The sequence below is a fragment of the Ranitomeya imitator genome, chromosome 5 (assembly GCF_032444005.1).
Source record: "Ranitomeya imitator isolate aRanImi1 chromosome 5, aRanImi1.pri, whole genome shotgun sequence".
Classification (NCBI taxonomy): domain Eukaryota; kingdom Metazoa; phylum Chordata; class Amphibia; order Anura; family Dendrobatidae; genus Ranitomeya; species Ranitomeya imitator.
The window spans coordinates 3,364,361-3,388,684 of record NC_091286.1 but is presented as its reverse complement, the minus strand read 5'-3'; the positions used below and the strand labels follow the sequence as shown (position 1 = coordinate 3,388,684).

General features: G+C 42.0%; 1 protein-coding gene across 1 annotated transcript in view; it reads left to right on the top strand.

The window, feature by feature from the left end:
* The first annotated feature begins 11,715 nt into the window (after positions 1-11,715).
* LOC138681015 (cullin-9-like) overlaps positions 11,716-24,324 on the top strand; it is a 253,108-nt gene continuing 240,499 nt past the window's right edge. The window contains exon 1 of the mRNA XM_069768204.1: positions 11,716-11,787. The gene's annotated coding sequence lies outside the window, so the exon portion shown is untranslated. The remainder of the gene's footprint in view (positions 11,788-24,324) is intronic.

Sequence of the window (24,324 nt, the reverse complement as noted above, 5' to 3'; positions counted from 1 at the left end):
CGCATCTCAGAGACCATATAATACAAGGGATCTGGTCAGAAGCAGACAGTTCCTCAAACTACAGGGAACTACTAGCAATACAGAACACAGTCATAGAGTTCCTTCCCCGTTTAGAGTGGAGCCATGTTCGAATACTGTTGGACAATCGAACCTCAGTTGCCTATATCAATCACCAAGGGGGCCCAAGATCCTGACCCCTAATACGACTAGCTAAAGAGATTCTCCAGGTGTAGGAGCATCAGCTACAGATATCGGCTCTACACATAAAGGGGAAAGAGAAAGAGGAAGCAGACTTCCTCAGCCGGACAACCTTGACAGGTGGAATGGGAGCTAGATCCATCTGTGGCACCCCTAGGGGTATTTGCCACAAAAATAGTTACTGACAGTAAATACAAATACTAAATTAGCAAGACTGCACTACCACCTCCGGCCAGAAGGGGGAGCTCCAGAGACTCCCCTTGATCCATTCTGGTCTGAGAGAAGAAATGGCAGTTGGGCTAAGGAGCTGATAGTGAGAGGTCATACAGCTGAATTTCTAACAGCCCTATGACGGTTTCCAGGCCCTAAATCACCGGCCTGAGGAGAAAAGGGACAGAGAAAAAGGACATTGTGAGAACCGGGTAGCATTAATCACTACCCAGAACAGGCGCAAGGACGGATACCGGATCCGTGGCTGTATTCATTATATATAATACAGCAACCGGAAAAACGTGAGGTGATATCAGCTTCACTAGGGTCGGATGCAGCAACAGACACAGAGTTCAGCGGTACTCCTGGAGGGGGTAAGCCGATAAAAGGACTCGGGTTGCCCGTCGAACCAGGGCCCAGAGGGGACAGATTGGGCCGGCAGCCAGTTCACATACAGCAGCAGGGCCACACAGAAATTGCGCACAATAAGAGGCGAAGACCCCGGCAGGGTCAAAGTAACTCAGAGTTCCCATACAGACTCCGGTGACAGGACTGGTTGTAAATCCTTTTATGTTAAAGTAAACTGGTTAAACGTTTCAGTGCCTCAGTCTTTCATTTGGACAATAGCCATCTATCCAGGATCGAGATCGTCACCGCTGGGAGAACCTGCTGCTGATCAAGTAAGTGCCTGTCCCCTCATGATACCCCTTACACTGTGCATTGCCTGAGGCCACAGCACCGGGTCAAGCCACCCGTGACATCCCCCTCAAGAGACAGACCCCATTGGTCCGGTGCTGGGTATCCCGGTCTCTTGGGCGTCACACATCTATCTTTCAGCAGGTTGTGAATCTTTGGGGGAAGTCAGAGAGAGCTCTATTTGCCAACAGAAAGAACAAGAAAACAAAGAGCTTCTGTTCCCTGAACCCAAGAGAGAGGCCATACGCGGTAGAAACACTACAGATCCCTTGCGATTTTTCAACTTGCCTATGCATTTCTCCCATTAATGTTGATCCCGGCAGTGCTGAGGAAGATTTGGGAGGAGGCGGCGGCGGATATCATCCTCATTGCTCCTTTCTGGCCCAAGAGACCGTGGTTCTCTTGGATGAGGAGCATGTCCTTGGCAGATCCCTGGATTCTCCCGGATGTTCCAGGTCTCCTCCGGCAGGACCCAGTGTCACATCCTCAGAAATCAGGTCTTCATTTGATGGCCTGGATTTTGAGAGGGTGCTGCTAATACAAAGAGGTTTTTCTCCGGCCTTGGTAGCTACTCTGATGCAGAGTAGAAAGCCAATAACAACTAGGTTTTATGGTAGAATATGGGCAGAATTTTTGTCTTTCTCAAGGCAGTCTGTTGGGTGTACGGTCCCAATCAGATCCTAGAATTCCTTCAGAGGGGTATGGAGATGGGCCTGGCAACCAGCACCGTTAAGGTGCAGGTATCCACCTTAGCGGCCCTTTACAACAATAACCTGGCAGCTGATAGGTGGGTGGTCAGGTTCATTAAAGCATGCCAGAGATCTAGGCCTGTACCAGCCCCAAAAATGCCTCCCTGGGATTTAAACTTGGTCTTGGAAGCCTTAACAAAATCACCCTTTATACCCATACATGAGGTGCCAGATAAGATACTAGCACTAAAAACTTTAATTCTGGTAGTCCTAACATTGACGCGTAGGGTTAGTTATTTGCAGGCCTTATCCATTAATCATCCTTTCATGCAGGTATTAGATGATAGGGTGGAGTTGAGGCCAGATTCATCTTATCTCCCCAAAGTGGCCTCCAGGTTTCATAGGAGTCAGTAGGTAGTTCTTCCCTCCTTCTATAGTGAGCCAAAGACTGCAGAAGAACAGAGGCTTCACACATTAGACGTCAGGAGCAGGGTTTGGCGTCAGCACCCGGGGAAGTGTCAGGGCCCTGAGCAGGCAGGGGGCCCACTCACCGTCGGGGACACTGGCACGCTAAAGTGCTGGCCCCCGCAAGTGGACCCCCCGCCTGCTTCGGGCCCCGGCACTTGCAATACTTACCTCTCCCGGTTCCAGCGCTGCAGCGTCTTCCACCCTCTGACTGTGATGTTCAGGTCAGAGGGTGCGATGATGTCACCAGTGAGCGCCCTCTGCACAGAGAGCAGGAAGACGCCGACGGTGAGGAGTCCAGAGCAGCGACAAGCAACGAGAGGTGAGTATTTCATTTTTTTTTTTAATATTTGGAGCAATATATGGGGACCATCAGAAGGGGCCATATATGGAGCATTATATGGGGCTAATTCTATATGGAGCATCTTATGAAGCCAGTTCTATAGGGAGCATTATATGGGGCCAATTTAATATGGAGCATCTTATGGGGCCAATTCAATATGGAGCAGTATATGGGGCCAATTACATATGGAGCACTATATGGGGCCAATAATATATGATGCATCTTATGGGACTAATTATATATGGAGCATTTTATATGGCCAATTATATATGGAGCATTATATGGGGCCCATTATACATGGAGCATCTTATGGGGTCAATTATTTTTGGAGCATTATATGGTACCCATTCTGTAAGGAGTATTATATGGGCCCATTCTGTATGGAGCATCATGTGGGGCCCATTCTGTATGGAGCAATATATGGGACTCAGTATACTGTATGGGGCCGATCATATATTGTATGGAGCATTATATGAGGTCCATTATATATGGAGCAATAGATGGGGCCCATCATATACTGTATGGGGCATTATATGGGGCTCATTATTCTGTTTGGAGCAATATATGGGGCTCATTATACTGTATAGAGGACTATGTGGTGCCAATTATACTGTATGGAGCACTATATGGGCCCATTATACTGTATGGGGCAATATATGGGGCTCATTATTCTGTTTGGAGCAATATATGGGGCTCATTATTCTGTATAGAGGACTATACTGTCCGGTTTCTGAGCTAATGTACAATGTACAATAGATATCACTCATGTAATGTAAGAAGTAAGTGAAATCTTTGGCATTGTACTATACCTATATTTCACTGCCGTATCGGTGCTTTATGAATTGTGGTATGTGTTAAAGGGGCCCACCGGGACTCTTTCGCCCAGGGCCCATGAAAACCTGGAGCCGGCCCTGGTCAGGAGGCCCCTGATACAGTACCTAGACAGAACTAGGCAATGTAGAAAGGATGAGACCTTATTCGTATCATTCCAGAGAAGCAGGGAAGGGTGTAGTGTTACAAGGGGGACCATAGCTAGATGGATAAGAGACGCCATTAGCTTTGCCCACACCTCTAGCAGTACACCAGTTCCTGGAAATCTGAAAGCCCATTCCTGTGGTGACCTTCTGGGCTGAGAGTGGAGGTATCCATCGACAAAATATGTAAGGCAGCCACACGGTCTTCCCCTTCTACCTTCTATAGACACTATTGTCTCAAACTGTCCTCCTCTATTGATCTGTCCTTCGAGAGGAAAGTATTGCAAGTGGTGATCCCTCCCTAGGTTGCTTTAATCTATACAAATCTCTCAGGCGGGAAAAGGGGAAAAAATCTAAGTTACTTACAGTTAACGGGATTTTACAGAGCCCATGACACAGATTCCCTCCCCCGCTTTTTCATTTGTGGTTTGCACTATTAAGGGTTTTAAGAGAAATGTATTTGGTGATGGTTATGCTACTAACTGGAGGTCCTCTCGTGCTCTGAAACCAAACGGATGCGGAGGAGCGGTGCTGACTTTTTATTCAGTAGGTTTCCAGTCCTGGTGGGCGGATATCCTCTCTCAGGTGGTGCTGTCATGGGCTCTGTAAAATCCCATTAAGATAAGTAACTTAGATTTTTTTCAATGATATGAGGAACTCCACTTGATTAATAAACTCTCTGCCTGTCGGGGGAGTTGCAGAAATCCAGTTTTTATCAATCAGTTTTCTAGCCATGTATAGTAATAGAGCCTTAGTTTTCCAGTCTCAACAGTACCCAGTTCATCTACATATCCCAGTATGCATGTGAGAGGATTACCAGTCACCGCGCACCCATAGGCTGCTCCCCGATATGAGCGTGGACACGGGCATGACCATAACGTGCAATATTCCTGCCTCCTGTTGGGCGCACCTCGGAGATCCACAATCATTTCTAAGACCTGTTCTAAACATCATTTCAGGTGACTTGTCGACTGTGAATGACATAGAACTGGTAAAGTCGTTTGGGCTCACTAAGCAAAAGACTGGGTATGTATTCCAGCACCGAAGCCCACTTGTCTGTGATGGCACCAATCTCCGTCTCCCATTTCTGTCTGACCAAGAGGGAAATTCTTAAGGAACACAAAGAGAAGGTCACCAGAGACCCTGGCTATTGACCCTTCGTGGCTCCATATATGAAGTTACATCCAAGACTGGCAACTCTTTATTTGGTACCCAAGGTCCACAAAAATTCCATCGACCCACCCGGAAGACCCATAGTGGCAGCCAGTGCGGGGCTATGTGAAATAATATGTGATGTAGTTGAGCATTATCTCAAGCCCCTAATAGTACAGCTTCCTTCATACATTAAGGACACCACAGCCGCCTTAGGGCATTTAGAAAACATTCAACTCACAGACAACATGGTCCTGGTTACGTCAGATGTTGAGGCTTTGTAGTCATGTATTAGACACTCAGACGGCCTACAGGCGGTGGAGAAATATCTTATACATAGTAATATGGAGAGGGACATATCAGAGTTTATCCTCACTTTACTTAGATTTACATAATGTCTTCACATTTGCAGGGAAAATCTACCTACAATTACAGGGTACGGCGATGGGGGCCTCATGTGCCCCTCGTACGCAAATTTGTTCATGGGAGCGTGAGAGTGGTCAATATTTCAGGAATGTGAGATTCAGGGAATGGAGCGAATCCATAATTGGATTTGCTTCATCGATGACATTCTGTTCATCTGGGAGGGACCGGTAGAAGAACTCAATACTCTCATGAATAGATTAAATCAGAATGATAAAAACATCAAATTAACATATAAATATGGACAAGAGATTGACTTTCTGGACCTTTACATTACAACATTGCCCGATGGACATTTATTCACAACAAATTCGCTGTCACATGCATCCTCATTACATCCTAAATCCACCACTAACAGTATACCTAGCGGGCAGTTTCTACGCGTCAAGAGAATTTGCTCTGAGGAAACACAGTGTGAAGCACAATCACGCGCCTTAAGGGAGCGATTTCAGGACAGAGGAGATAATCGACGGATTATTCAAAAGGGATATTGGAGAGCAAAAAACACCCCCAGACAACAACTGCTACACAAAAATCAACCTATCCCAATGAGAAAAGAACAGGACAATCAGGTAAGATTCACTACTAATTACAGTAATGAATGGTACAAATTACGTAATATTGTCCAGAAACATTGGAATATATTATTCACAGATCCGATCCTCAAGAAAATTCTTCCCAAATGTCCTTCTCCTGTAGCGAAAAGAGCCCCTAGCTTACGAGATATGTTGGTGCACAGGACATACGACCCCAAAAAAACAACTAGGGAAAAAAGAAATACAACTAGGAAGGGTTCTATCCATGCGGAAGATGTAAAGGCTGCGCCAACATGAAGAAAAGTAAAAATCAGGAAGGTACAAGAACTTATGAAATCAGAGCGAGTATTACATGCTCATCAAAAGGCATCATTTATTATGCCCCATGCCCACGTGGCAAAATTTATATGGGAATGACCAGTCGAGAGCTTAAAACCAGGGTTCGTGAGCACTGCCTGGACATTGATAAAGCTAAAACAGTCCTTGATGACACCGCATTGAAGACCCTTCCCAGACACTGTAAGCGTCACCATCAATGTAATTCCAGACTGCTCTCTGTCAAAGGGATCGACATGTTGGACTTGGGATGTAGAGGGGGAGACATACAGTGGGGCAAAAAAGTATTTAGTCAGTCAGCAATAGTGCAAGTTCCACCACTTAAAAAGATGAGAGGCGTCTGTAATTTACATCATAGGTAGACCTCAACTATGGGAGACAAACTGAGAAAAAAAATCCAGAAAATCACATTGTCTGTTTTTTAACAATTTATTTGCATATTATGGTGGAAAATAAGTATTTGGTCAGAAACAAACAATCCAGATTTCTGGCTCTCACAGACCTGTAACTTCTTCTTTAAGAGTCTCCTCTTTCCTCCACTCATTACCTGTAGTAATGGCACCTGTTTAAACTTGTTATCAGTATAAAAAGACACCTGTGCACACCCTCAAACAGTCTGACTCCAAACTCCACTATGGTGAAGACCAAAGAGCTGTCAAAGGACACCAGAAACAAAATTGTAGCCCTGCACCAGGCTGGGAAGACTGAATCTGCAATAGCCAACCAGCTTGGAGTGAAGAAATCAACAGTGGGAGCAATAATTAGAAAATGGAAGACATACAAGACCACTGATAATCTCCCTCGATCTGGGGCTCCACGCAAAATCCCACCCCGTGGGGTCAGAATGACAAGCAAAAATCCCAGAACCATGCGGGGGGACCTAGTGAATGAACTGCAGAGAGCTGGGACCAATGTAACAAGGCCTACCATAAGTAACACACTACGCCACCATGGACTCAGATCCTGCAGTGCCAGAAGTGTCCCACTGCTTAAGCCAGTACATGTCCGGGCCCGTCTGAAGTTTGCTAGAGAGCATTTGGATGATCCAGAGGAGTTTTGGGAGAATGCCCTATGGTCTGATGAAACCAAACTGGAACTGTTTGGTAGAAACACAACTTGTCGTGTTTGGAGGAAAAAGAATACTGAGTTGCATCCATCAAACACCATACCTACTGTAAAGCATGGTGGTAGAAACATCATGCTTTGGGGCTGTTTCTCTGCAAAGGGGCCAGGACGACTGATCCAGGTACATGAAAGAATGAATGGGGCCATGTATCGTGAGATTTTGAGTGCAAACCTCCTTCCATCAGCAAGGGCATTGAAGATGAAACGTGGCTGGGTCTTTCAACATGACAATGATCCAAAGCACACCGCCAGGGCAACGAAGGAGTGGCTTCGTAAGAAGCATTTCAAGGTCCTGGAGTGGCCTAGCCAGTCTCCAGATCTCAACCCTATAGAAAACCTTTGGAGGGAGTTGAAAGTCCGTGTTGCCAAGCGAAAAGCCAAAAACATCACTGCTCTAGAGGAGATCTGCATGGAGGAATGGGCCAAGATACCAACAACAGTGTGTGGCAACCTTGTGAAGACTTACAGAAAACGTTTGACCTCTGTCATTGCCAACAAAGGATATATTACAAAGTATTGAGATGAAATTTTGTTTCTGACCAAATACTTATTTTCCACCATAATATGCAAATAAAATGTTAAAAAGACAGACAATGTGATTTTCTGGATTTTTTTTTCTCAGTTTGTCTCCCATAGTTGAGGTCTACCTATGATGTAAATTACAGACGCCTCTCATCTTTTTAAGTGGTAGAACTTGCACTATTGCTGACTGACTAAATACTTTTTTGCCCCACTGTAGGTAAGAGATTGGCTAAAAAAGAATGCCAGTGGATTTACAGACTGGGAACAGTGGTCCCGAGGGCCTGAATGAAAGCTTCGGCTTTGGTGCATTTTGTAGAATGACATTTGATCCGGTGAGGTAGGAGTGTGGCAGGGGGTCACACATGCTCAATGAGAGATACCATGAAAACTCTCGTTTTAAACAAATTGTTGTTTGTATGTTGGTTGTTTTTTTATTGATTTTTGTTTTATGCATTTTTATAGTAGATTTACTTACCTGTGTATGATCAACTGGGCATCGGCTTCTCCTGAGTGGATGGAATGCGATCAGATCCCGGAGGACTACAATAACATCGAAACCTTCCAGGAAGACAGGAAAAAGGAAGAAAAAAAGAAGAAATCATTATGAATATGTAAATTCTGGAGATCACGGTGGTTCTGAAATTATTCCGTGAAGTATAGGATAATGTATTAGGGGTGGGCCTGTATGTACGGTATATATAGATATTATTTAATGCTGTTTATCTATAGGGGGCATGTTTATGTACGGGGTTTCTATACACCCCTTTTATTCATATGGGGTATTGTTTTAAAACACAGAAGAACTAATATAGAGCATAACGTCTAGGTATATATATATATATATATATATATACACATATTAGGTTTATTTATGCACTTAGACACCTAATAGCCACATTTATACCATAATGCTGCTATTATAGGGCACATATCAGGACATTATTATTATTTCCGTATTGAATAGCACATCACCCAGTTTTATGGATGACGTAAATATTATCTGCACATTATGATATTTAGTAACATAGTAACATAGTAACATACATAGTAACATAGCTAGTAAGGCCGAAAAAAGACATTTGTCCATCCAGTTCAGCCTATATTCCATCATAATAAATCCCCAGATCTACGTCCTTCTACAGAACCTAATAATTCTATGATACAATATTGTTCTGCTCCAGGAAGACATCCAGGCCTCTCTTGAACCCCTCGACTGAGTTCGCCATCACCACCTCCTCAGGCAAGCAATTCCAGATTCTCACTGCCCTAACAGTAAAGAATCCTCTTCTATGTTGGTGGAAAAACCTTCTCTCCTCCAGACGCAAAGAATGCCCCCTTGTGCCCGTCACCTTCCTTGGTATAAACAGATCCTCAGCGAGATATTTGTATTGTCCCCTTATATACTTATACATGGTTATTAGATCACCCCTCAGTCGTCTTTTTTCTAGACTAAATAATCCTAATTTCGCTAATCTATCTGGGTATTGTAGTTCTCCCATCCCCTTTATTAATTTTGTTGCCCTCCTTTGTACTCTCTCTAGTTCCATTATATCCTTCCTGAGCACCGGTGCCCAAAACTGGACACAGTACTCCATGTGCGGTCTAACTAGGGATTTGTACAGAGGCAGTATAATGCTCTCATCATGTGTATCCAGACCTCTTTTAATGCACCCCATGATCCTGTTTGCCTTGGCAGCTGCTGCCTGGCACTGGCTGCTCCAGGTAAGTTTATCATTAACTAGGATCCCCAAGTCCTTCTCCCTGTCAGATTTACCCAGTGGTTTCCCGTTCAGTGTGTAATGGTGATATTGATTCCCTCTTCCCATGTGTATAACCTTACATTTATCATTGTTAAACCTCATCATATATGATATTTCTTATCAATTCATGTATATAGACATACGTACGCGTGCCAATTGTACACATATATATTAGTAACCCACTTCACTTTCTATTACTGTCCAATTTGGGGTGGTGCCACTTGTGATATATAATTGGTTTCTCACAGGTCAGGTCACGTTTACACGACAATTCAGCAATCAGGTCGTTTATTTCGTTAGATTCTGATCCCCTTTTGTATTCAGCTTTCCCTATTTGGGTGGTGCGCCTGCGCGGACTGCGGACCTGGGATGAACGGCGAGCGGTCAACAGGGGAACGAAATAGCATAGTCGTAGTTACGGACGACCTGCTGCTTCTGACCCCAGGACTGCGATTCGATCTTCCACTGACTGCAGGTCTACGCAGATCTACGCAGGCGCCGATGTGCCCATCCCACTATGCAGAGTCCGTCCATTAGAGCCTCCGCAGGTCCGTACACCACCGTCATTGTAGCGAAACTTCCGGTGTCCGTACACTGTAGCAACATGGGAGTTTCCTGTTTGGGACTTCCGATAGTCGCACACTGACACGCCGAGATTTGGCACTTAGGTAACGGCGCGAATAGTGACGTCATTACTATCCACCTGATTTGAGTTAACGGTGAGCCCCAGATCCAATCAACATTTTGCCTACCATATTTAAATCGGCTAACCCCCTGCCCTGACACGCCTCCCGAAGAAGCAGTGCGAAACGCGCGTCGGGGCAGAGGGTCGCCGAGGCATCTATCCACATCCCTGTATAACACATGTTCATTCTGTAGAGAATCATGTGCTGTATTAGAGGACCAGCGTAGCTTACCTCATGACAGTGTAGACACTATGACTACATTTTGAACAGAAGGTTTTCTCCTCACATGTATTATATATAAGGGCTGTTATGTATATATGGGACGCACCTTTTTGGTATTTATACCATACCTCTATCTTATGTCGCTCCACTGTTTTGGTTTAGCCTATGGCAGTTATTTCCCTCTTTTGTATGGTCCAGTACCCTTTTTTCCTAATAGACATACACTGTTTTCACAAGAATTATTTTTCTAATAAAATTGTTATTTAAATGAGTACAATGGTCAAGGTCATTTTATTTTGTCTGATCAGACCTTACATGAGATAGAAAAAGGAACCTGCAGAATGTAACAATGTCCAGCAAACCGGACACTGACGGCAAAGCGGGAGGACACCAAGGGCAGAATTACAGGAAGAGCATGGACCTTCCCTCCCCCGCACACATCTCCCCTCCCCCCGCTCACTTCTCCCCTCCCCCCACACTTCTCCCCTCCCCGCTCACTTCTCCCCTCCCCCGCACACTTCTCCCCTCCCTCGCACACTTCTCCCCTCCCCCGCTCACTTCTCCCCTCCCCCGCACACTTCTCCCCTCTCCCGCTCACTTCTCCCCTCCCCCGCTCACTTCTCCCCTCCCCCGCACACTTCTTCCCTCCCCCCGCACACTTCTCCCCTCCCCCGCACACTTTTCCCCTCCCCCCGCACACTTCTCCCCTCCCCCCGCACACTTCTCCCCTCCCCCCGCACACTTCTCCCCTCCCCCGCACACTTCTCCCCTCCCCCCGCACACTTCTCCCGTCCCCCGCACACTTCTCCCCTCCCCCCGCACACTTCTCCCGTCCCCCGCACACTTCTCCCCTCCCCCCGCACACTTCTCCCCTCCCCCCGCACACTTCTCCCCTCCCCCGCTCACTTCTCCCCTCCCTCCGCACACTTCTCCCCTCCCCCGCTCACTTCTCCCCTCCCCCCGCACACTTCTCCCCTCCCCCGCTCACTTCTCCCCTCCCTCCGCACACTTCTCCCCTCCCCCGCACACTTCTCCCCTCCCCCCGCACACTTCTCCCCTCCCCCGCTCACTTCTCTCCTCCCCCGCACACTTCTCCCCTCCCCCCGCACACTTCTCCCCCCCCCCGCACACTTCTCCCCTCCCCCCGCACACTTCTCCCCTCCCCCGCACACTTCTCCCCTCCCCCCGCACATTTCTCCCCTCCCCCCGCTCACTTCTCCCCTCCCCTCTATCACACGCGCACTCTCCTCTCTCACTTTCCCATTAGACACGTGACCGCGCACCGCCGCTCACTCTCTGAGTAACGTGACAACCCTCGGTCACATGACCCGGTGACGTCACACGTCCGTCCCTTCCTGGCTATTTTCACCTCAATTCACCGGAGCTCAGAAACCGGAGATTCCCTGGACCGCGAGCAGCGGAGAATCAGTACCGGCCGCCACCAGCAGAGGTCAGTGTCCGCCTACCTGTACTGTGCGCCCTACTGCAAATGTCCACAAGAGGGCGCAAAGTACCCCGTATATATATATAATATACCATGTATGTAATAACTGCAGTATTATAACCAGTGCCCCCTGTATATATATAATATACCCTGTATGTAATAACTGCAGTATTATAACCAGTGCCCCCTGTATATATATAATATACCATGTATGTAATAACTGCAGTATTATAACCAGTGCCCCCTGTATATATATAATATACCCTGTATGTAATAACTGCAGTATTATAACCAGTGCCCCCTGTATATATATATAATATACCCTGTATGTAATAACTGCAGTATTATAACCAGTGCCCCCTGTATATATATAATATACCCTGTATGTAATAACTGCAGTATTATAACCAGTGCTCCCTGTATATATATAATATACCCTGTGTGTAATAACTGCAGTATTATAACCAGTGCCCTCTGTATATATATAATATACCCTGTGTGTAATAACTGCAGTATTATAACCAGTGCCCCCTGTATATATATAATATACCCTGTGTGTAATAACTGCAGTATTATAACCAGTGCCCCCTGTATATATATATATAATATACCCTGTGTAATAACTGCAGTATTATAACCAGTGCCCCCTGTATATATATAATATACCCTGTATGTAATAACTGCAGTATTATAACCAGTGCCCCCTGTATATATATAATATACCCTGTATGTAATAACTGCAGTATTATAACCAGTGCCCCCTGTATATATATAATATACCCTGTATGTAATAACTGCAGTATTATAACCAGTGCCCCCTGTATATATATAATACTAGATTGTGGCCCGATTCTAACGCATCGGGTATTCTAGAATATGCATGTCCCTGTAATATATGGACAATGATGATTCCAGAATTCGCGGCAGACTGTGCCCGTTGCTGATTGGTCGAGGCAACCTTTATGACATCATCGTCACCATGGCAACCATTATGACATCATCGTCGCTGTGCCCGTTGCTGATTGGTCGAGGCCTGGCGGCCTCGACCAATCAGAGACGCGGGATTTCCAGGACAGACAGACAGACTCAGTCCTCCTGACACTTCTATATTGATCAGTCCTCCTGACACCTCTATATTGATCAGTCCTCCTGATACCTCTATATTGATCAGTCCTCCTGATACTTCTATATTGATCAGTCCTCCTGACACCTCTATATTGATCAGTCCTCCTGATACCTCTATATTGATCAGTCCTCCTGATACCTCTATATTGATCAGTCCTCCTGATACCTCTATATTGATCAGTCCTCCTGACACTTCTATATTGATCAGTCCTCCTGACACTTCTATATTGATCAGTCCTCCTGACAGGGGCCTGACGGGGCCTGCAGGACTGATCTATAGAGGTATAGAGACTATAGAGGTATCAGGAGGACTGATCAATATAGAGGTATCAGGAGGACTGATCAATATAGAATGTCAGGAGGACTGATCAATATAGAATGTCAGGAGGACTGATCAATATAGAGGTATCAGGAGGACTGATCAATATAGAGGTGTCAGGAGGACTGATCAATATAGAGGTGTCAGGAGGACTGATCAATATAGAAGTGTCAGGAGGACTGATCAATATAGAGGTATCAGGAGGACTGATCAATATAGAGGTATCAGGAGGACTGATCAATATAGAGGTGTCAGGAGGACTGATCAATATAGAAGTGTCAGGAGGACTGATCAATATAGAAGTGTCAGGAGGACTGATCAATATAGAGGTATCAGGAGGACTGATCAATATAGAAGTGTCAGGAGGACTGATCAATATAGAAGTGTCAGGAGGACTGATCAATATAGAAGTGTCAGGAGGACTGATCAATATAGAGGTATCAGGAGGACTGATCAATATAGAAGTGTCAGGAGGACTGATCAATACAGAGGTATCAGGAGGACTGATCAATATAGAAGTGTCAGGAGGACTGATCAATATAGAAGTGTCAGGAGGACTGATCAATATAGAAGTGTCAGGAGGACTGATCAATATAGAGGTATCAGGAGGACTGATCAATATAGAAGTGTCAGGAGGACTGATCAATATAGAGGTGTCAGGAGGACTGATCAATATAGAAGTGACAGGAGGACTGATCAATATAGAGGTATCAGGAGGACTGATCAATATAGAGGTATCAGGAGGACTGATCAATATAGAATGTCAGGAGGACTGATCAATATAGAGGTATCAGGAGGACTGATCAATATAGAAGTGTCAGGAGGACTGATCAATATAGAGGTGTCAGGAGGACTGATCAATATAGAAGTGTCAGGAGGACTGATCAATATAGAAGTGTCAGGAGGACTGATCAATATAGAGGTATCAGGAGGACTGATCAATATAGAAGTGTCAGGAGGACTGATCAATATAGAAGTGTCAGGAGGACTGATCAATATAGAAGTGTCAGGAGGACTGATCAATATAGAGGTATCAGGAGGACTGATCAATATAGAAGTGTCAGGAGGACTGATCAATATAGAGGTATCAGGAGGACTGATCAATACAGAGGTGTCAGGAGGACTGATCAATACAGAGGTATCAGGAGGACTGATCAATATAGAAGTGTCAGGAGGACTGATCAATATAGAAGTGTCAGGAAGACTGATCAATATAGAGGTATCAGGAGGACTGATCAATATAGAAGTGTCAGGAGGACTGATCAATATAGAAGTGTCAGGAAGACTGATCAATATAGAAGTGTCAGGAAGACTGATCAATATAGAAGTGTCAGGAGGACTGATCAATATAGAAGTGTCAGGAGGACTGATCAATATAGAAGTGTCAGGAGGACTGATCAATATAGAAGTGTCAGGAGGACTGATCAATATAGAAGTGTCAGGAGGACTGATCAATATAGAGGTGTCAGGAGGACTGATCAATATAGAAGTGTCAGGAGGACTGATCAATATAGAAGTGTCAGGAGGACTGATCAATATAGAAGTGTCAGGAGGACTGATCAATATAGAAGTGTCAGGAGGACTGATCAATATAGAAGTGTCAGGAGGACTGATCAATATAGAGGTATCAGGAGGACTGATCAATATAGAAGTGTCAGGAGGACTGATCAATATAGAAGTGTCAGGAGGACTGATCAATATAGAGGTATCAGGAGGACTGATCAATATAGAAGTGTCAGGAGGACTGATCAATATAGAAGTGTCAGGAGGACTGATCAATATAGAAGTGTCAGGAGGACTGATCAATATAGAAGTGTCAGGAGGACTGATCAATATAGAAGTGTCAGGAGGACTGATCAATATAGAGGTATCAGGAGGACTGATCAATATAGAAGTGTCAGGAGGACTGATCAATATAGAGGTATCAGGAGGACTGATCAATACAGAGGTGTCAGGAGGACTGATCAATACAGAGGTATCAGGAGGACTGATCAATACAGAAGTGTCAGGAGGACTGATCAATATAGAGGTATCAGGAGGACTGATCAATATAGAAGTGTCAGGAGGACTGATCAATACAGAAGTGGCGGCCTCGACCAATCAGAGAGCCGGGATTTCCAGGACAGACAGACAGACAGACAGACGGAAAAACCCTTAGACAATTATATATATAGATACCCTGTATGTAATAACTGCAGTATTATAACCAGTGCCCCCTGTATATATATAATATACCCTGTATGTAATAACTGCAGTATTATAACCAGTGCCCCCTGTATATATATAATATACCCTGTGTGTAATAACTGCAGTATTATAACCAGTGCCCCCTGTATATATATAATATACCCTGTATGTAATAACTGCAGTATTATAACCAGTGCCCCCTGTATATATATAATATACCCTGTATGTAATAACTGCAGTATTATAACCAGTGCCCCCTGTATATATATAATATACCCTGTGTAATAACTGCAGTATTATAACCAGTGCCCCCTGTATATACATAATATACCCTGTATGTAATAACTGCAGTATTATAACCAGTGCCCCCTGTATATATATAATATACCATGTATGTAATAACTGCAGTATTATAACCAGTGCCCCCTGTATATATATAATATACCCTGTATGTAATAACTGCAGTATTATAACCAGTTCCCCCTGTATATATATAATATACCCTGTATGTAATAACTGCAGTATTATAACCAGTGCCCCCTGTATATATATAATATACCCTGTGTAATAACTGCAGTATTATAACCAGTTCCCCCTGTATATATATAATATACCCTGTATGTAATAACTGCAGTATTATAACCAGTGCCCCCTGTATATATATAATATACCCTGTATGTAATAACTGCAGTATTATAACCAGTGCCCCCTGTATATATATAATATACCCTGTATGTAATAACGGCAGTATTATAACCAGTGCCCCCTGTATATATATAATATACCCTGTGTGTAATAACTGCAGTATTATAACCAGTGCCCCCTGTATATATATAATATACCCTGTATGTAATAACTGCAGTATTATAACCAGTGCCTCCTGTATATATATAATATACCCTGTGTGTAATAACTGCAGTATTATAACCAGTGCCCCCTGTATATATATAATATACCCTGTATGTAATAACTGCAGTATTATAACCAGTGCCTCCTGTATATATATAATATACCCTGTATGTAATAACTGCAGTATTATAACCAGTGCCTCCTGTATATATATAATATACCCTGTGTGTAATAACTGCAGTATTATAACCAGTGCCCCCTGTATATATATAATATACCCTGTATGTAATAACTGCAGTATTATAACCAGTGCTCCCTGTATATATATAATATACCCTGTATGTAATAACTGCAGTATTATAACCAGTGCCTCCTGTATATATATAATATACCCTGTATGTAATAACTGCAGTATTATAACCAGTGCCTCCTGTATATATATAATATACCCTGTATGTAATAACTGCAGTATTATAACCAGTGCCTCCTGTATATATATAATATACCCTGTATGTAATAACTGCAGTATTATAACCAGTGCCCCCTGTATATATATAATATACCCTGTATGTAATAACTGCAGTATTATAACCAGTGCCCCCTGTATATATATAATATACCCTGTGTATAATAACGGCAGTATTATAACCAGTGCCCCCTGTGTATATATAATATACCCTGTATGTAATAACTGCAGTATTATAACCAGTGCCCCCTGTGTATATATAATATACCCTGTATGTAATAACTGCAGTATTATAACCAGTGCCCCCTGTATATATATAATATACCCTGTGTGTAATAACTGCAGTATTATAACCAGTGCCCCCTGTGTATATATAATATACCCTGTATGTAATAACTGCAGTATTATAACCAGTGCCCCCTGTATATATATAATATACCCTGTGTATAATAACAGCAGTATTATAACCAGTGCCCCCTGTATATATATAATATACCCTGTGTGTAATAACAGCAGTATTATAACCAGTGCCCCCTGTATATATATAATATACCCTGTGTGTAATAACTGCAGTATTATAACCAGTGCCCCCTGTATATATATAATATACCCTGTGTGTAATAACTGCAGTATTATAACCAGTGCCCCCTGTATATATATAATATACCCTGTATGTAATAACTGCAGTATTATAACCAGTGCCCCCTGTATATATATAATATACCCTGTGTGTAATAACTGCAGTATTATAACCAGTGCCCCCTGTATATATATAATATACCCTGTGTGTAATAACTGCAGTATTATAACCAGTGCCCCCTGTATATATATAATATACCCTGTATGTAATAACTGCAGTATTATAACCAGTGCCCCCTGTATATATATAATATACCCTGTATGTAATAACTGCAGTATTATAACCAGTGCCCCCTGTATATATATAATATACCCTGTATGTAATAACTGCAGTATTATAACCAGTGCCCCCTGTATATATATAATATACCCTGTATGTAATAACTGCAGTATTATAACCAGTGCCCCCTGTATATATATAATATACCCTGTATGTAATAACTGCAGTATTATAACCAGTGCCCCCTGTATATATATAATATACCCTGTGTGTAATAACTGCAGTATTATAACCAGTGCCCCCTGTGTATATATAATATACCCTGTATGTAATAACTGCAGTATTATAACCAGTGCCCCCTGTATATATATAATATACCCTGTGTGTAATAACTGCAGTATTATAACCAGTGCCCCCTGTATATATATAATATACCCTGTATGTAATAACTGCAGTATTATAACCAGTGCCCCCTGTATATATATAATATACCCTGTGTGTAATAACTGCAGTATTATAACCAGTGCCCCCTGTATATATATAATATACCCTGTATGTAATAACTGCAGTATTATAACCAGTGCCCCCTGTATATATATAATATACCCTGTATGTAATAACTGCAGTATTATAACCAGTGCTCCCTGTATATATATAATATACCCTGTATGTAATAACTGCAGTATTATAACCAGTGCCCCCTGTATATATATAATATACCCTGTATGTAATAACCGCAGTATTATAACCAGTGCTCCCTGTATATATATAATATACCCTGTATGTAATAACTGCAGTATTATAACCAGTGCTCCCTGTATATATATAATATACCCTGTATGTAATAACCGCAGTTTTATAACCAGTGCCCCCTGTATATATATAATATACCCTGTGTGTAATAACTGCAGTATTATAACCAGTGCTCCCTGTATATATATAATATACCCTGTATGTAATAACCGCAGTTTTATAACCAGTGCCCCCTGTATATATATAATATACCCTGTATGTAATAACTGCAGTATTATAACCAGTGCCCCCTGTATATATATAATATACCCTGTATGTAATAACTGCAGTATTATAACCAGTGCTCCCTGTATATATATAATATACCCTGTATGTAATAACTGCAGTATTATAACCAGTGCCCCCTGTATATATATAATATACCCTGTATGTAATAACTGCAGTATTATAACCAGTGCCCCCTGTATATATATAATATACCCTGTATGTAATAACCGCAGTTTTATAACCAGTGCCCCCTGTATATATATAATATACCCTGTGTGTAATAACTGCAGTATTATAACCAGTGCCCCCTGTATATATATAATATACCCTGTGTGTAATAACTGCAGTATTATAACCAGTGCTCCCTGTATATATATAATATACCCTGTATGTAATAACCGCAGTTTTATAACCAGTGCCCCCTGTGTATATATAATATACCATGTATGTAATAACTGCAGTATTATAACCAGTTCCCCCTGTGTATATATAATATACCCTGTATGTAATAACCGCAGTATTATAACCAGTGCTCCCTGTATATATATAATATACCCTGTATGTAATAACTGCAGTATTATAACCAGTGCTCCCTGTATATATATAATATACCCTGTATGTAATAACCGCAGTTTTATAACCAGTGCCCCCTGTATATATATAATATACCCTGTGTGTAATAACTGCAGTATTATAACCAGTGCTCCCTGTATATATATAATATACCCTGTATGTAATAACCGCAGTTTTATAACCAGTGCCCCCTGTATATATATAATATACCCTGTATGTAATAACTGCAGTATTATAACCAGTGCCCCCTGTATATATATAATATACCCTGTATGTAATAACTGCAGTATTATAACCAGTGCCCCCTGTATATATATAATATACCCTGTATGTAATAACTGCAGTATTATAACCAGTGCTCCCTGTATATATATAATATACCCTGTATGTAATAACTGCAGTATTATAACCAGTGCCCCCTGTATATATATAATATACCCTGTATGTAATAACTGCAGTATTATAACCAGTGCCCCCTGTATATATATAATATACCCTGTATGTAATAACCGCAGTATTATAACCAGTGCCCCCTGTATATATATAATATACCCTGTATGTAATAACTGCAGTATTATAACCAGTGCCCCCTGTATATATATAATATACCCTGTGTGTAATAACTGCAGTATTATAACCAGTGCTCCCTGTATATATATAATATACCCTGTATGTAATAACCGCAGTTTTATAACCAGTGCCCCCTGTGTATATATAATATACCATGTATGTAATAACTGCAGTATTATAACCAGTTCCCTCTGTGTATATATAATATACCCTGTATGTAATAACTGCAGTATTATAACCAGTGCCCCCTGTATATATATAATATACCCTGTATGTAATAACCGCAGTATTATAACCAGTGCCCCCTGTATATATATAATATACCCTGTATGTAATAACCGCAGTATTATAACCAGTGCCCCCTGTATATATATAATATACCCTGTATGTAATAACCGCAGTATTATAACCAGTGCTCCCTGTATATATATAATATACCCTGTATGTAATAACCGCAGTTTTATAACCAGTGCCCCCTGTATATATATAATATACCCTGTGTGTAATAACTGCAGTATTATAACCAGTGCTCCCTGTATATATATAATATACCCTGTATGTAATAACCGCAGTTTTATAACCAGTGCCCCCTGTATATATATAATATACCCTGTATGTAATAACTGCAGTATTATAACCAGTGCCCCCTGTATATATATAATATACCCTGTATGTAATAACTGCAGTATTATAACCAGTGCCCCCTGTATATATATAATATACCCTGTATGTAATAACTGCAGTATTATAACCAGTGCTCCCTGTATATATATAATATACCCTGTATGTAATAACTGCAGTATTATAACCAGTGCCCCCTGTATATATATAATATACCCTGTATGTAATAACTGCAGTATTATAACCAGTGCTCCCTGTATATATATAATATACCCTGTATGTAATAACTGCAGTATTATAACCAGTGCCCCCTGTATATATATAATATACCCTGTATGTAATAACTGCAGTATTATAACCAGTGCCCCCTGTATATATATAATATACCCTGTATGTAATAACTGCAGTATTATAACCAGTGCTCCCTGTATATATATAATATACCCTGTGTGTAATAACTGCAGTATTATAACCAGTGCCCCCTGTATATATATAATATAACCTGTGTGTAAAAACTGCAGTATTATAACCAGTGCCCCCTGTATATATATAATATACCCTGTGTGTAATAACTGCAGTATTATAACCAGTGCCCCCTGTATATATATAATATACCCTGTATGTAATAACTGCAGTATTATAACCAGTTCCCCCTGTGTATATATAATATACCCTGTGTGTAATAACCGCAGTTTTATAACCAGTGCCCCCTGTATATATTTTACCAAAAAACCAAGGAGAGAGTTTCGACCCAATTTTCTCTTTTGTTTCAAGTAGACACATGAACATGTAACCAAAACAAACATAGTAACATAGTAACATAGTTAGTAAGGCCGAAAAAAGACATTTGTCCATCCAGTTCAGCCTATATTCCATCATAATAAATCCCCAGATCTACGTCCTTCTACAGAACCTAATAATTGTATGATACAATATTGTTCTGCTCCAAACTACTTGAAAATCTAACCAATAACACAAAGAAAATATGATAAAACATAATATTTTATTAAATATAAAGACACTAACAAACAATAACACAGACAGTCGGAGGAGGCACAAAAATACACATATAAAAGTTTCTATATAAGGACCACTGATAACAGTGTATATAAAGTATAGTAATATTATGTCCTTTCTTTTTTTGCTCAACAGGTATGTATGAGACACGGCAAAGAACCACTATCAAATAGAGAAAGATGTATAGCAAAGTGCACTGTGCATGATGCTGATAGCAATAGTAGTGACTATATAAGGTATAATACCTATAGCTTCTCCATATATTAGTATCTATAAAGTACAAAAAAACTAAGGTGCATTATAAATGTGGCTGGCCTTACCAGTGCTCATGATGTGCCTGTGCCTCAACCCCGCACTCCAACGCGCGTTTCGCAGCACGTCGCTTCCTCAGGGAGTGGTATAGGATGGCTATGCTGTCAGCTTTTTATGTGTTGCCCACTAAAGTTTAGGCCAATCATGGCACTAAAGGCGGCGCATCCCCCGTCACTGCAGCGTTAGCGTCCCTGGCACATGGGCCGCGGCAACGTCACAGGAAAGCGCCTGAGCGCCGCCAGCAACGTCACAAGCGGATCACGTGACAGGACCCGCCCGCCCAGTACACAGAGGATGCGCACAAGCGCCACGACCGCCATATAGGTGCTGGGCAAAAGTGAGAGCAAAGAATTTTGGCTGATGATACCGGAGGCGGCGCATCTCATGCGACAAAAGTGAAGGCACCCCCGGCACACGACCCGCGGCAACGTCACAGGGAGGCGCCAAAGCGCCGCCCGCGACGCCGCAAGCGGATCACGCAACCAGGGGCGTCCCCCCAGCCACAGAGATGCGCACAAGTACCAAAACCGCCATGATAGAATAGGGCAGCTACAAGGGCAACAAGGGTCCAGATATTAATCAAGTGATGTAAAATACCGGAAAGTGTGGTAACCAGATAACGCCCCAAACACCACCGCAGCGCCCACGACCCACAGTGTAAAACCCACGGCGGCGCCCCAGAAAAACGCCTAAGCATTCTCCGCAGCGCCACGCAGGGAAACACAACGGGGCATAAACGCAGCGGGGGCAGAAAACGCGCACCGGCATCACACAAATTCAATGGAGTAAACCAGGCAAGTTATAGATCATATGTTTTTTAGAGAAATCTATATGATATATAGTATATATGAACAGTTGTAACATAAGACATGCATTACAAGGGGAAATACTAGACCCATCAAATAATACAAGTGAAAAAATAAATAAATTATATTGTAATACTCATTTATAAATCTAAATGTATACTGTATACATGCACCACATGCATACACAAAAAAATAATAATAAATATGGCACAAAAACAAGTGAGATTGAGATGTGCATATGAAAAGAATAAATATATTCTTTTCCACCAAAATGTCATCCGGTTGGGAATTACAAAAACAACAAAAGAATACGTGCAAAGAATTATGAAAAATATAAAAGTATAAAAATATATACTATGAAACAAACAATAGTCCCATTTTGAGATACTGTGCATAAATATGCACTATTCGTGTTGAAATCCGGAATTTCCTCCAGGAATGCTTTGTCTGTTCTCTCACTTTGCCAACCCATCCCGGTGCGTATCCATATATTACAGACATATCACAGTTCTAAAAATAATGAAAAAACAAAAATAATTACGATCATAGCCATAACAATTCAGATCTCATATAACGATCAGCCAGCAATTGCCACCCTATATAGAAGAAATATATACATGCAGGACAAAAACAAAAATTAAAAACGTTTGGATAAAAACAAAATAGAATTAAAATCAGGCAGACGACAGCGCAGAGATCAGAGGGAGAAGGAAACAGGAGATTATTACAGAAAACTAGAAAAGCCCCACTGGTCATTAAGACCGTGTGGCTTCACTGTTCTCAAATTGGTGATCCAACGACATTCCTTTTGGGCTAGTCTTTTCATGATATTGCCCCCACGGATGCCCAAATGAACTACATCAATACCTCTTACTTGGAGTTCAATCGGACCGGAAGGATGGAATTCTCGATAATGAGCTGGTATCGTTTTTAATTTCACAAAGTCCTCCTTCTGCAAATTTTCCGAGTCCAAGAGTCTCGCGGATCTAATGTCTCTTACATGTTCTAATATTCGCACCCGAAGTTGTCTTGACGTAAGTCCCACATAAATCAGCCCACATGGGCAGGTCAAATAGTATATAACTGACATAGTTCTGCAGTTACATAGTAACATAGTAACATAGTTAGTAAGGCCGAAAAAAGCCATTTGTCCATCCAGTTCAGCCTATATTCCATCATAATAAATCCCCAGATCTACGTCCTTCTACAGAACCTAATAATTGTATGATACAATATTGTTCTGCTCCAGGAAGACATCCAGGCCTCTCTTGAACCCCTCGACTGAGTTCACCATCACCACCTCCTCAGGCAAGCAATTCCAGATTCTCACTGCCCTAACAGTAAAGAATCCTCTTCTATGTTGGTGGAAAAACCTTCTCTCCTCCAGACGCAAAGAATGCCCCCTTGTGCCCGTCACCTTCCTTGGTATAAACAGATCCTCAGCGAGATATTTGTATTGTCCCCTTATATACTTATACATGGTTATTAGATCGCCCCTCAGTCGTCTTTTTTCTAGACTAAATAATCCTAATTTCGCTAATCTATCCAGTTAATCGGGTGAACAATTTTGAAATCCCGTGTTTTAGTAGAATTGTGCCACATGCACGTGATCCCCATTTGGGTCCTCTTGAGTCAAAGATGAAGCTGGATTTAGGTGCTACATAGTGGCTATGTGTGATAGTCTCACCAATAGTTCTACTTCTCCTTGCCACAACCAGTGGCCGATCCTCTACAAATTTTGCAAGACTTGGATCCTGTTTAAGAATTGGCCAGAACTGATTAAAAATACTGTTCATATCATTCCATCTCCCATGGTAAT